This window comes from Nothoprocta perdicaria, unplaced genomic scaffold (assembly GCF_003342845.1).
Source record: "Nothoprocta perdicaria isolate Ctin4 unplaced genomic scaffold, notPer1 scaffold_153, whole genome shotgun sequence".
In the NCBI taxonomy this organism is placed as follows: domain Eukaryota; kingdom Metazoa; phylum Chordata; class Aves; order Tinamiformes; family Tinamidae; genus Nothoprocta; species Nothoprocta perdicaria.
Genome location: NW_020454683.1, coordinates 1,401,744 through 1,417,380, shown reverse-complemented (window position 1 = coordinate 1,417,380; position 15,637 = coordinate 1,401,744).

Sequence of the window (15,637 nt, the reverse complement as noted above, 5' to 3'; positions counted from 1 at the left end):
CTGTTCTGGATTTTCTCACATAGCTCAAGTCTTCAAAGACGACACTTGAGACTACACTGAAATTGAGGTGCATTTTCCTACTAGCAGGAATATAGTGACATGCTTATACCATGGTACACAAGAATTTATATAAAATAACCATTTTCTAAAGCTATTGTGACTAGAGATACTTGTATGAACACACTTGCTCCCCTTTTTATCTCTATTAAACCTATGGATTCTTCCATAACTGTGGCAAAGTGTCACAGGATGAGTATGGTGAAAAAGAAAATATTAATTTGTGATAGACTTACATTACTCAAGACAATATTACTGTTTAAATAGTTTTCATATCTCAGAACTTTTCATCTGTAACGTGCTAGATCTTATGAAGTCACAGTTCTCTGAAGCATATTTCTGCATAATAACCGAATCCTACACATTTTTATACTTTTCATTGAAAATAAAAACCCACTTCTGATTAGGATATGGAGTAGAAATGAAAAAGAGATAGTCTGAAAGACTCATATTTTTAATAGCATTTCCCTAGCTGTAATTTTTATGGGGATAAGGTAGAGTGGAGGAAATCATCAATATAGAATAAGTGAACTGTGGACATGAAAATGAGAAAAAAAAGTCATACCATGTTGTTTTGACTCTGCCTCATTTAATTTTTAGTATATGAGTAGAATCCTTGTATACTGTGGATGCTTCCAAAGTCTTGCACTCAGTATAGTACTCTGCAGCAGGGGGGTTTCAACTGCCATTGCTTGCAGTGGGCTTAGACAAAGGTGCAAACAAACAGTTTAAAATTCTTTTTAATTCTAACAAAAAGTTATCTTAAAGCACTGGAAGGAGTGAAAAGCGAGAAGTTCTAGAATTTAATTTGAAGTTTTCTGATAGAAAATAAGGACTTGGAAAGGTCATGGGAATCTTTCTAGGCAAATCTTTTTGTATGTATAAAAAATGTGATATATCACATATTATACCTTACTTCTTTTTTATCTCTGAATGAAAAATACTGTTTTGAATATACTGAATGGCTTTGAAAGGTTTGGTAAAACAGCAATATTTTCTGTTTTTTAATCTTTTTTTTTTCTTCTCTAAGCTTTACAGAGATAGTAACGATAAATGCCATGAAACTGCCATGTCTTTGTTTTTAAAAAATATAACAGTGATCCTAGGGTTTTTACCATGAATTTCTTTCCTTGATAATTTTATTCATTACAGGCTTAATAATATGCAAAGGAAAGATACTGGTATATCTATTCACTTATTTCCAGGGCACTTAAAAATTACAAAAAGCATGTAAATTACCCTAAAATAATAACATGTTACACAAGATTAGATAATTATGTTGCATTTGCAACTACTCTGATTTTCCAAATGACTCTATAAATTCTCCAAGTGCTATTTCACAGATCTAACTGCATGTAGTGTAATTACATGTAATTGGAAAGGAATTGCGAAGGAAATAGGTATCTCTTCACCTTCACATGTTTTTTTCTATCCCTCCACAAACATATTTAAAGCTTTCAAGTATACGAGAGAAGATTGCAGAAATCTCATTAAAAATTTCCTTCTCAGTTAATTAGAATATATTCATTGTCAAAATATATGTAGGACTTTTACAGTGTCTTTCAGAAAGCTGCTGCATCTTTAATGCGGAGGCCCAGTACTGTAGTATGTTACTGAACACTCTATACCCAGAGCAGCCATTTGGTTGACCTACAGCTCATTAGAAAATACCTTTTGCATTAGAAAGGCATTAGAAAATGCCTTTTGCCCAAAATTTCAGGATTTAGAGATTGATCTTCACTCTATAACATACTAGAATTAATATAATATTTAAAGGAAAACTTTAGGTAAGCCTACCCTAGCTAAAAATCTTCAGTATTTGCTTTCGGTACAGAGCAAAACGGTCCAATGCATGATTTGGAGTAACGATTTGAAGCCAGATTTCTCATATAGCAAGTAAACATATCCACTTTTGTGAAACTGAAACAGCAACGTACTCTCTCTTATTTCTTATTTCCCTACTTTCTTTTGACCAAAAATTTAATCCGAAATATAATAAACCTTTTCAAAACAGGAAACCATATGAAACATTTTGATTTCATTAAAGAAACAGTTCAGCTCCAGTTGAGGTTGCAAGAATATATTCTCTCCAGGTCTTTTCAGCGCACCATCTGCTTTTTTAAAATATGTCTCAAYGAAGAATTCCACTCTTTTTGTTCTTGACATATCCATTGATCGGTACCTTCGGGGTACTCTGCTGCTGCTTCTGTTAATGCCAGAGCATCATTCCCTTTAAAAGCCAACAGCAAGTATAGCTATGGCCCATCAAGGAAAACTGCTTTAATGAAGTGTGACAAAAATAAAATATTTGAAGACATTGCAGACCAAAATCAAAGATTTTTTAAAGATTCAGGGTGACATAAATTTTAATGAATAATTTGATTGTATCAACAGGATACTCTACTGTATGTTTATTTGAGTCTAATGATTATCTTTCATATCTATCAGGCATTCCTTCCAGCATGCTAGAATTTAATTTATAATAATTTGTTTTTCATTTTTCTCAGAGAAAACTGATCTCTGGTCAAGGAAATTAATGTGAAAAATGAACTGTCAATATCAATACTGCATTTGTATATCAAGTGTGAAAGTCTAAAGAGTAGGTGGCTACAAAAAGTCATAACTGCCTATGCCCAGGGCATAGACAGCCAATGCTTTCCATACAAGGTAGAAGTGTCAAGATGCATGTCTTGACAGAGTTACATCTGCCTGGAACTATAAGCTTGTATTGAAAGGACTGAATTTCCTTCAGTTTCCCTGAAGTTTTGAAGAATGAAAGACATCTTTTTACAGAAAAACATAGAGGACATTACTTGATCCTTTTCTTAAATCAAGAGTATAGTATTTCCTATAGAAAACAAGAAAAGTATGAAAGATGCATGTGGAAACTAACTTTTTTTTGCTTAGGATCTTATTTCAACAATTTTTGGCTCAAAGCTGTGGTGCGTTTCATAGTGCTATTTATACGTGAAAGGCTTACACATGTTCGTAAGTGATAAAGCGTGATTGAAGTGAATTCATCTTTCATGAGTAAGGAAATTATGTGATGTAAATTCCAGCATCTGCACGTGCAAGTAACAATCTTTGAAAACTGTCGGAGCAACTAAGGAAGTTGTAGAGTGAAAGGGATTTAATGCTTACAGAAGGCTYTTGTCATCACACACGTGAAGTCATATACATTGCTGCCATGGAAAGATCATTTTGAAAATCATCTGAAACAAAAGAAAGTGTTTTTGTTGCACACCAATGTTTTATGCAACTCTCATATGTCTGAAAAAGTATTACTATTATTAATAAATAATGTGATAAATGTAATTTTAACACTTTAAAAGGACTTGGCAACAACAGGCTTTTTTCTTTTAAACAAAAAATAAATTTTATGATCCTTTCACATTAAAAAGAAATATTAAAATGAAGATTTCAATGCTTTCCAATTTTTTCAATTGAAATATTTATCATGCATTCTAGTTTGAAATCTCAGTTGAATGTAATTTTCTTCACAATCTTTCTATAATAGTTTTTTTTTTTTTTTCTTCAACTAGAAGCCCTGGTCGATTTATTCCTGCTGTGACAGGGATGATATCTGAGAAGAATTTATCCCCAAACCCATCAATACTTTTAGCGGTCTCCTTCAAGGCTAATTTTACTCCCCAAAGCTAAGGTRTCTTAGGTTCCTAATTGGTATATGTATGTTGAGGAATTTTGATAATCTTCTAATTTTGTTTAAAAACTCCAACTTCTGAAAATTCCATGACATGCCTATTGTACTCCATTAGTCAAACACATATTTTGAAAGATTTTTAGTAATAATTGTGCATTTATATAAACACTTCTTTAACCTCATATTACCCAACATGTGTATCTAATAATGATATATATAATTTGGTATTTTTATATTTTGTAAATAATATCATTTATTTAAGTTTATATAAATGCTGTTCAGCAGAGGGATTTGGGTATATGGTAATTCTTTTTGATTTGTTAGTTTGAAGCTTTGAGTATCCTTTGTTTCTTAGGAGACACATATAAGAATATAATAAAAACACATGTTCTTTTACAGTTTAAGAATTTTAAAACCTTTGAGTGTGAAATTTGTTTTTTTCCTACAGTTGACTGACAGCAAAATCAACATTCAGATGCAGAGATTCATTCTTTCTCTTTTAAAAAATACCAGTTAGAAAAATAAAAAAGATATTTTTGAAAGCTTGAAGAGATATTGTTTTATTGATGACAATAAATATTATATAATAAAAAACAAATGTTTACCTTATCTTGCATGAGCCCTTAAATACTGGATTAAACTGTGCATGTTCAGTAATCATTTGGTATACATTTCATTTTTATACTTACTCCAAAAATGAAAATAAGGAGAATGTATTTATTGAATGTATTTATTGTTAAGTCCCCAGTATTTTGATATGTCCTCCTCTGACAACGGAATTCTCTGAGATCAGAAATTTTAATCTGATATAATATTGTAATAGCTTATAGGATGGCATAGGAATGAAAAATATTTGAAAAAAATGAAAAAAAAGAAAAAAAATTATTCATTCAATACAAGTGGCCTCACTAAAACTGAAGGAAAAAAGAAACCAGAATAAAAAAAAAGCAAAAAGCAGATACAATCCTGTTTGACTCACTTGCTAATAATAATCACTCAGGGTGTAAGAAATGTAGAATCAATTTTTAGCTCAGTTACCAAAATATTCTTAAAAGTATCTTCCTCCTCCTATGCAAGTGGCCAAAGAAGCAGATGTTGAATTATTTATAGACTCTCCTGCTGTTGACATTATTCTACTGTCTGAAAACAGTTAAGTATTCTCTAAGAGCACGTAGAGGGGCACTGAGATGCAAGTGTCTCCCCTTTGAGAGGTCTGAACTACTGGGGTAAAGCATCATTCCTTTTTCTTTCCCTCTCTCCTCATTAAATATTTCACAGAAAACCTGAATYATGCCACCAATTAAATTGAAATGTCTCTACAAGGATGCCTGACTATCTAATGATGATGCAGATGAGGATGATGGAAAGTGTTAGCTTGCTTATATTCAGTTGAACATGGAACTCCCACATTCAAAATGTGTTCTATAACCTTGAATATTATGACCAAAAGGCAACTTAATTCGGAGGTTTCGGTCTAAGGCTGATATCTTCATTTGGTGCTGTGACCGGTGTGACTAGACTTGTTTCATGGGATGTCTAGTCAATACAGAGCCACTGGAACTTGGAGAGCAAATCACTTGCCTTTACAAACGGATTTAGTGCCACATCCTCGATATTGACAGGATACTGCAATAACACATGGCCATCATGGCCATATCCTCTTGGAAGGATAACTAGAGATTGGGATGATATCATGAAGTACTTCAGTTGGCATTTGATAGCTGACCATGAGCAAACGAATCAAACCTTCGCTATCTATTTGAAAATGACCTCACTGCTCTGTGGCCTCTCTTGAGCACAATGACTCAATTGATTGTAATGAGACCTGAGATACCTACATGCATCCAGTTTTTGATGCTTTAAACTAGAACTAGCTCCATCTCCCTGTGGAGCTCTTCTGGCCTTTCTGCAGGAAAGAGATCTGTGGAACTCCTTCTGCAGGAACTCGTATCCTTTAATTTTATTTGAGAATCAAAGTTATTCAAGAGATATGACACAAATTTCTACTGGTAATAGAATCCATATTTTGATGAATAGTAAAATCAGCATAACATTTTGTCATGTCTGCAAAAAGTAAACAAAAGTTTGAAAATAAACTGTTACAATAAGCGACTTTTGATAATTTTTGAGAGGCGCATGCAGAGAAGTAATTATAGTCTGATTCCATTTTTAATTAGAAAAAGGTGATCTATAGCACTTCAGGAAAATTCAGAATGAATGCTACTCTAAAAATTGTTGCTAACACTAATCAAGGTAGGAAAACAAGCATATRGAGAAGGCACTTTAGAAAAGAATGTGATGAAAGACATCACAGGGTGGACTATAGGAGAAAGTGAAAGTCACATCTAGATCTAGTAGACAAGCAGTGAGAGTTAAGTGGTCAGAGCTCTCTGTCATGCAGGACAGTGGTTGAACCACAAAGGCCTTCAGCATTCCACAATGTCGCTTGTGATTCTGATGTTCAGCGAGAACTGAGTGCTATTAGGGAGAATCTATATTTTTGAAAATAGAGATTTATTTTTATTTTTGGACTTTATGAACCAGTTCTAAAAATTAGGTTCATAGCAGATCATTTTACCCAGTTGACTCTAAAGGAAAGGCCTTCCTCATTCTGCTAAAGTGAGATTTGATGTAGGTGGTACACTGAGGCACATAACTTTCACCCAAGACACAAGATTCAGTTCATTCWCAAGCAGAAATCTATATATGGGTTAACTTTCTGTAAGGTTAGTGAGTTGAATCAGTTTACCAAGGAATCCGCAAGAATTGCCAAAGGCAGCAAAGGCTGAGAAAGAATACATGGTCAAGGGATGAAGGGCTAGTGCTAGAAAAAAATGATATATATTTGTGTACAACACCCTTTAGTGTTGAGGCCTGAAGAAGTTAGTTTCTCTATTTATCTCCTTGTTTAGCTCTTCACCAAGTGTTTTAACAAAATGATTCTCAGTCAAAATAGCCACAGGCATGAGGCAGGCAGTTGCAGCCTGCTCAGTCCATCCTCTCCACATGGAATGGGATTTAGCATAATGTCTGCAGAATAAGGTGACATTTTGCATTACGTAGACAGGAACAAAAAAATCACAGAAGAATGAAACATTTAGGGTTATTCTAAAATGAAGTACTTCAGAGTTTCAAAAAACATGCTAACATGATAAAATATTACCATTTGATGTCAACTTTGATTTAGTTAGCTATTGTGTTTTTTTTTTCCTCTTCATCTGGTACAGAATTAAGCAGACATTATTCATACAGATGTACTTTTGAAGTCACTTGTATATTTTATGAAGCACATACCATCTTTGAAGAAAAGACTATTGTCTCTAGTCCTTTCTAAATATTATATCATATTGTGGTTATAAAATCCAAGCCAAAGAAAATAATCCAGAATTTGAGTATTAGGATATATCCAGGATAGATGAGTATTAACATCTCTGGTTTTGCAGGTGGAATACCTGAAATCCCCAGAGACTGTAGCATTCACTCTTGGCCAAACAGCCCTAGCCAAGTGGGATTTTGCCTCAGTTTTCTGGCTCTTGACATAATGCTCAATGGTCTGTGCTTCCTCTTCTGTAAGAAGTGTCATTACAGAAGTATAAGCTGATAAAATTTCAAGTACACTTTATGAAATGAGTTTCCTTTTCCTGAGGCATGGATCTGGGAAATTATCCTAAGCAAACAAAAGATAGGAACTGATTTACACTGAATTTTTACTAATGTCTATCGTATTTTTATATTCTAATTTTTATTTGAATTTTCAGCTGCCTGCAACAAATTTGAGTATGTACATAGTTAATTCATCTCTTAAAATACAAAATGCATCAGACTTCCATCTTACCCTATGGAAAGATTGTTTATTGTCTGGTTTCCAAGGAAAAAAAGGCTGCATAGAAGCAACCTCTAGTTACATCTGTCACAAACATATCTTTACTCTTGTTAGTTTTACCTCTCACTGTAGTATTTCCATGATCAACAATTTGATTTATTTCCCTCAGTTGCCGTTCTTTTCCTTTATAGGCAAAAACATTGTCTACAGGCTCTGTTCCTTTTATGTATAGTATGGCTTGTCTGTTTCTATCTATGGGATGCATTTTAAATTGTCAGATGAAAAAGCATTTCATGAAATTCTTGAAAAACAAATTCAAATGAAATGAAGCTTCTGACAGCTAATGAAACATCTCATTTTGGGAATGTTTGTATGAAAAGGAAATATCATGTTTGAATTTTCCAAAATACTACATGATTAACTGAAATGTAAGTGTAGTCTGCTCCTCTTTCAAGGCACCACTACAAACAGAAGGAAGAAGGATAGGTCTGCCAGAGACATTCCTGCTTAATCACGGGTAAGTCACATCACTCTTCTTTGTCTCCATTCTTGGTTATAGACTGTAGATAATTCAGATCCCATAAATACTTGCCATGCTTAGAAATATTTCCTTGTAATCCTTTCTTAAAAGTGGATAAAGAACAAAGCCCAGATAGGGCCAGATATTTGTTTACATTAGCTTTTATTTAATTTTTTTTTTAAATCAAAGTTTTCAAGTTTTGTTATTCTTTCCATAGAAAAACCTGAAATGCTTTATGTAAAAGAAATCTATACACAGAATCACAGAATATTTAAGGTTGGAAGGGACCTCTAGAGATCATCTAGTCCAACCTTTCTGCTCAAGCAGGCACACCTAGAGCATGTGGCACAAGGTGGTGGCCAGACAGGTTTTGAAGACCTCCAGAGAAGGAGACTCCACAGCCTCCCTGGGCAGCCTGTTCCAGGCTCTCATCCTCACAGCAAAGAAGTTCTTCCTCATCTGGAGAGAGAACTCCCTATGTTTCAGTTTATATCCATTGCCCCTTGTCCTATCACTGGTCACCAACGAGAAGAGCCTGTCCCGTTCCTCCCTGCATTCTCCCTTCATGTACTTACACATGTTAATCAGATCCCCTCTCAGCCTTCTCTTCTCCAAGCTGAACAGGCCCAACTCACTCATTCTCTCCTCATAGGAGAGATGTTCCAGTCCCCTAATCATCTTTATTGCTCCCAGATGGACCCTCTCGAGAAGCTCCACGTCCCTCTTATACTGGGGAGCCCAGAACTGCACACAATACTCCAGGTGCGGCCTCACCAGAGCTCTCCAGTATAAGCTGCCTAGTTTCCCTCTACCATCAACTTTTGAGACAGGTACTTTCTAGGGTACTTCAGGTTCCTTGCCTGAGACCCACCCACCTACCTGTATAAAAGCTTTGGCTTTATAAATATAAAGCTGGTTGGCTTTACATCTGTGGGTCCTCCTATACATGATTTTCAGCGAAGTATTCATAGTTGGTTCACTTTCTGGCAGAGACGAAAATCCTTCAGAAAAAAAAAAAAAAGGAAAATGGGCAGAAGTATGTGTGCAGATCTCACAATATTATGTTATACATCTCAGTGATAGTGACCATTTGCAACTTTCTGCTTTCTAGGCTTAGATGAAAATCCTTCAGAAAAAAGGAAAATGGGCAGAAGTATGTGTGCAGATCTCAGTGACAGTGGCCATTTGCAACCTTCTGCTTTCTAGGCTTAGTGACTAAAAATAATTCTCATCAATATTTGCTTCTTCTTCATCAACTTGTACCTACAAGTGTTTCTTGATACTAAGGCTTCATTTTCTGATCTCTGTATTGCATCTCTATATTATCCTATATTATCAGACAACTCCAGGGTCTGTGATGCAGTAGCATCCCACCTTCCACCAGAAACAAGAGGACTATGGGTCTCTTTATCAACTTCTAACCAATTCCTGGGACATTTTGAATACTGGCACTTTACTAGAAAGATTTCAGAGGAAACAGAAATCAGATTTTAAGAGGAAACAGAGGGAGCAGGTTCACAGTGCAGTAGCTCAGCTCTTTTCTTTATGCTTCTAGCAGGGAAGTAGTAGGAGTGATGAATTACTTCCAGGCTCATTGCAGATTAGTGACTTCAAAACAGAGTCCTAGTTTTGTGATGGGTCTGTGTGTGGAAACAGAAATCCTTGTCTATGGAAAGGTCAAAAGGAAGCAAAGAGCAAAATGTTGGCTTGTTCTCCCGTAGCTTTCAGTAAAATCAGTATTCAAACCATGGATGCCTGCTGCAAATGGCAGAATGGATGCCTGGAAAGAACTTGGAATGAATAAAATGCAATAAGAGACTCAGAGCCTGATTCAAGACTTCACTTTCTTAGTGGGATTGATTCTAGAATCTCCACTCCAATAGACCAAAAATGGCTATAAAGTGCCCAGAGTCTCACTTCCCAAGGCTACATTTGTGCTATATCTCAGTACTAAGAAGATGAGTCCATGAGTTCATTGATAACTGAATTMCTTTTGTGTGTCTCTGGCTTGGTTATTTGGTTTATTCTCAGAACATACTTGTTTTTAGAGGAAAAACAGAGATAATTTAATTTCTAACCCAGCATAGGTCTATTGAATTTATTTAAAACTATTTTATGTAATTAGTTTTATCCAAATATTTTAAAATACTGATGCTTGTCTATGGACATATGGATTTCACTTTATCACACTAACCAAAGTGATTGAATATATATACGTGTGCATAATAGCTTTCTACTTTTATAGCTGTGCATAATAGCTTTCTTCTCTATAGAGTCTAAATGATTTTGAAGGGGTAATCCAATCTCATTTTTTGGACCTGAGCAAGAATAGGATTTTGAAATACAAAAATAAAGATCTAGTCATGCAAATAGTTGTATCTGACATATTTAAAACACAATAGCACATCTGACTTTAAAATTTCTCAAAATTAATTAGCTAGTTGAATAATTCAGATTTAATAACAAAAAACAATGTACAATGAAACCTGTTGTGTGTTTCAAAGAAGGCACTAAATACTGTGTGAAAAAATCTGAGGTTTTTGCTCCACTTTCACCCAGGGAACCTCTCATTAGAAACGTTTAGATTACATTTCTTGAGTGTGGGCCACACTGCAGCATTCTGAGAATTTGGCAGTAGCTGAAAAGGTTAAAAAAAAAATCAATCTTTTCTATTTTAGTTAGGGTTTGCTGACTAAGAGAGAAGACACAAAATTTGTTCTCAAAGCTTCTCAAATTAGGTTTCCATAGGGAAATTAAAGTTCAGCCAGCCTGCTCTTCTAATATCTTAACAGTAATTAAGAATTAGGAGTTTAACGTGGCAGCTTAATGTGCACATGTAAACTGATGCAGCACTAAGTCAATGTCATAAAACATGGGAATAGATTATTAAAACATTAGAAAGGCAGCTGCTGAATGACATTTTGCAGTATGTTCGGACATAGATTGTATAATGATGACACTGCTAATGGCTGATTAATCAGGAACTTATATTGCCTTATTCAAAAAATACCATTTAACAAGAACTCATTTTATTGGGACTGTTTTATGGGCTCACTCTTTACTGCAGATCAAGAGCAGCATCTAATAGTCTAGTAAAAAGAGACAGTACTTTTCAGAAAGGATGCAATACAATGAAATATCACCAGCATTTCTAGGCCATTGTACCAGTCTCAGATTTGCAAGAGGTTTCCGCCTAAATGATACAAAAAACTAGTTCATAATATTTTACATTATTGCAGATTCTTATTCCCATGAAAAATAAGGATAAATAGAATACTCGAGACCTATTGACAGATCTCTTTGTAATGACTCAATTGCAATACCTAAAACTGAACCTTTATAATGAAGAGAAGACCCTTTTCTTTTTTAATCTGGGCAGTCATTGATCCTGGCACTGCTTGTCATTCCCAAAATGAGTGCATTCTTTATAGTCACAAGGAAAGATGTTGGTGTTCAAATGAACTGCATGAAATCAGCACTACCACCAAAATAAACTGGAGCTTCCTAGAGCTATTGTAGGCATTCCAAGTGGAATTTTGCATTCAAAGTTTGAAAGTTAAAACATGTATTTGTTTGCTGAAGGATGAAATCTTTAAAAGTTTTTCTTGAAAATGAGAAATGTTTTACATCTGCTGAGAAATCTTTTTTGTTGTATGAAAATAAAATTCAAATCTTTTGTTTAGAAAAGGAACTTGAGTTTGATCTTTTTATATATTCTTTCATAATTGTCCTTTTCATTTTCTCTGATTTTGAAAAAGTCCTATTCTTCAGTCAAAAAACTTATTTTAACTTCAGATACAATCTTCCCCATTTTAACACACACACACACACACGCACAAAAGTGACAGCCTACAGATTTTTTAATGTTGTCATATGTCCTTGTCTGTCTTTCTAGCAAAGAAATAATATCTGGATGGGTGGGCACACTTAGAAGCCAATTCAAATTTATCAAAAAAAATCAATAAAATAAAGTAAAAACAAAAAATAAGTTATCTGGAAGTGCAATATATTCCTAAAAGATAGTAACTAAATTGTGAAATGCGGCATTTATTTAAGAAAAAAGACCTAGCACTTGTTCACCTGACAAACCTGACAAAGCAGATCACTTAAAAGATAAGAGAAAAAAAAAATAGAGACAATTTWTTTTTTAGAGGAGCAGGTTGTTAAKTACTGGTTGCAAGGTAATATTGTTTGGAAGACAAACTACACTCAAACTATATATATTTGAAAAAAGAAACACACAAACAAAAAAAAACAAAATAAATAAGCAGAGGGAGGGATATAGGAAACCAACCAAAAACCAAAGAAAAATATTGAATGGTAAGGCCGATGTATGTTGTTTAAATGTTTTTCATCAGATATCATGGTGTTAAAAAGATACAACAATTGTCTTTGATGTGAAGAGGTTGGTTATCCTTGGGAATACATTTAACCTAGCAAAAGTCCTATACTGCAGTGGCGACTGCAGACCCAGAAATGTCTCAGAAACACTAAGCAGGTGCTTCAACTTGTGACACAAATTCAGCCTTTTTGAGTGTTCAGGAGGAGGCTGAGGAGTATGGTGGTCACACCTTTTCATGAAGGGTTTTTGTGGTAGCAGAAGTTGAGTTCATAAAACTGTCATAACCATAAGAAGGATTCTCGCAGTTGTAATATCCCTGTTCAGCCCTCAGATCGCTGAGGAACTTGCTTTGGACTTGTGAGCAACTCATTGCTTATGGCAACTCCAGGGAAGGCCAGGAACTCCATTGCAATGCACAGCTCCGGTGTGAGAGCAGCTGTGATCCTGGTCAGTGTCTATAGGGAGGCTTGCTACCCTTCACTTCTAGAAAGTAATTCTTGATCATATTATTACAGCTCCTTTTAAATCAGGAAGAAAGTAGAAACGTATGAGAAAAATATATATATGCAATGTTATTGGGTTATGATGATTGATCTTTTGCCATCTGTTAGTCCTGCAGTGCCCATTCTCCACCGCTTGTCTGTCTCAGGGGTGCCAAAAAAAAGTGATGTCCATGTTCATGCAATAAGGTTTCTTTCTCTCATTAGAGCTGTGCTAATTGGTAGATTAGCCATCCCAGGGGCACATAAATATTCTGGTGTGTCTGTCTCCAGACAAACAAAATCAACAGAAATAGTGCAAGTTGTCCATCCAAAAGCCAAGTCATTTTCTTCCTGAAACCAATATTGTAACAGTCAACAATTGTACAGAGAAGACCAAGAGTATCTAACAGATATTGTCTTATATTCCAGTTTTATTTATCTGTGTCTTTTCCTCCTGAATGATCTATGAAGAAAGCAAGATCAAACCTTTAAGAATTAATAAGTGGAATGAGAACCTGTGTACTTTGCCGAATTATTACCACAACCAGTCAATTTCCCAAAAAAACAAGATCATGAACATAAATGTCTTAACACAAGTACAAGGTAAAGAGCAACATGAAAACCTTCCATGGTGCATCCATGACACAGATCTGTTGGTGTGACGTTAAATATAAGTTTCATAAACTACAGATAAAATATAATTACATGCTGGACTGCCCTTTCTGGTGATAGGATACAGAGAGACTGCTCACTGAAAATTGAAAAAAATAGTGGATAGAATCAATTGCCAAAGTATATGCTGACAGGTGCCACCATAGCTTAAACTACTGGATATCACAGGGGAGATGTATGTGAATAATATATTCATACAAGATTGGACTTTGTCCAGAATGCTGGTAGAGCTGGTCAGATTATTTTTAACAGACCCATTACCCGCTGACTGATTTGTCTTACATTTTCAGCATCAAGCCTGTTTTTTCTCTCAAGATATACATATGAGTGGAATTATTTTAAGAACATTTAACTTTTATAATTTAATTCATAGAGTTCAACAATTAATTAATATGAGCAAACTTCATCCTGGAAATCTGTTTCTTGTATTTTTAAACTATTGTAGGCAAATAATCATCTAAAGTTTATGACTTTGTCATGACTGCATGATAGAGCTTACTAACTGGAAATGTAATAAACAGCAAATAAGGAACAGTAAGTAATTGCGCTTTCTTGAACAGCCTTGGCCACATGAAATTGCAGACGTACAATTGCAGACAAGAATTATCTCTCAAAAATAAAACCTTGTTAATCTAGGAATATATGAATGGCAAATAATTAAGGCCGTGAGTGTAGAGGAACCAGAGTCATCTAGAATTTGAGGATGTGTTTGCAGAAGAGCAGAGCATTGTTCCCAGATCACTGCTCTCAGCAGTAACTATCTGTCATATCCTCAGTTAAACCCAGGATGGTTTAGATGGACAGTAAAGAGGTATTTTAAGCAGCTGATACACCTAAGTTTAAGCAGTTCACCATGTGGATGTCAGCTCTTTATTTCTTCAAAGTTATGTATTAAAAAGAAAATACATTTATTCAAGTAATTATTGCTATTTGTTGTTTATTGTTAGTATTTTGTTTTTGCCTTGTTTAAAGAGTGTCTGGTTATGGCAAACAGCATCCAGAATCTCAGGATAGAATGATGGCATTACTAGGGTAGGTATTTTGTCTAAATATGTGGAAACATGAGTCTTTTGTGCAAGGAGTAGGCACACCTGTAGGAATGGTGTAGCTGCAAACATGTGGACAAGGACTGCAGAGGTACACTCACAAATCTCTCACTCTGCTACACACAGCCAGTGTTTCTTCATCAGATGATCATTTTCTTCTGATTTTTTTTTGTCTTGCTCTAAACACCTCCCCTCCCCTCCCCCCCCCCTTTTTTTTTTTTTTTTTAATTTCAGTTTAGACCAGATAAAAATCTGGACAAAAATCTGGACTAATTTTTGCCCTATGCAGATGGTTGCATTCTTTCCTGATTTCCTGGTTTGTTCCTCCATGTGTTCCTGGCATAAGGCAGCATCTCTTTCCTTTTTTTTTTATACAGAAGCTGTAAAAAGTAATGTGATAACAATTTCTGGTCTGAACTGCACTGCAATGCGAGAGGCTCCAGCTGGGGAATTGCAGAGTATAGATAGATGGGAGCAAAAGCAATTGGATGTTTTCAGTGTTTTCCCTTGGAGGATTTCCTGCCCTATTAACTAAATGACCTTGGTTCTGTCCTTCATGTGGGGGATTTATTAGAGTTTGCTGAGTTTTGTTTAGCAGAGAATCTTCAGGTCAGCATTTTTATGTAAGTTCTTCTCCAGTGCGTGAACTAGTAATGTGTTATTTCACTTGACAGAGGATGGCTGATGGTCCACCATACAACAGAGGAAAGTCTGTGCGCTTAAGGCACACTTGGAGAAAATCAGACTTGGGTCCTCAGACTTGAGTCTGAGGAGTGACGCTCCTCAGCAGCTCTGCTCCTATAGCAGCTCTGATTATGGAGCTGCTATAGATGGCAACTCCTGCCTGCAACACATAGCTCACTTTCTCCCAATTTCCAAACAAAAGAGATCAGGCCAGTCATCTGAACTAAGAACATAGAGGACATGGAGGGAGAGAATGTTGATAGTACTGCACAGCAAATATATGAACTGCAGGTCTATTTTCATGAGACAATCAAGAAACTGTTTTTGATAGTTGGGAGCTATATAATGTC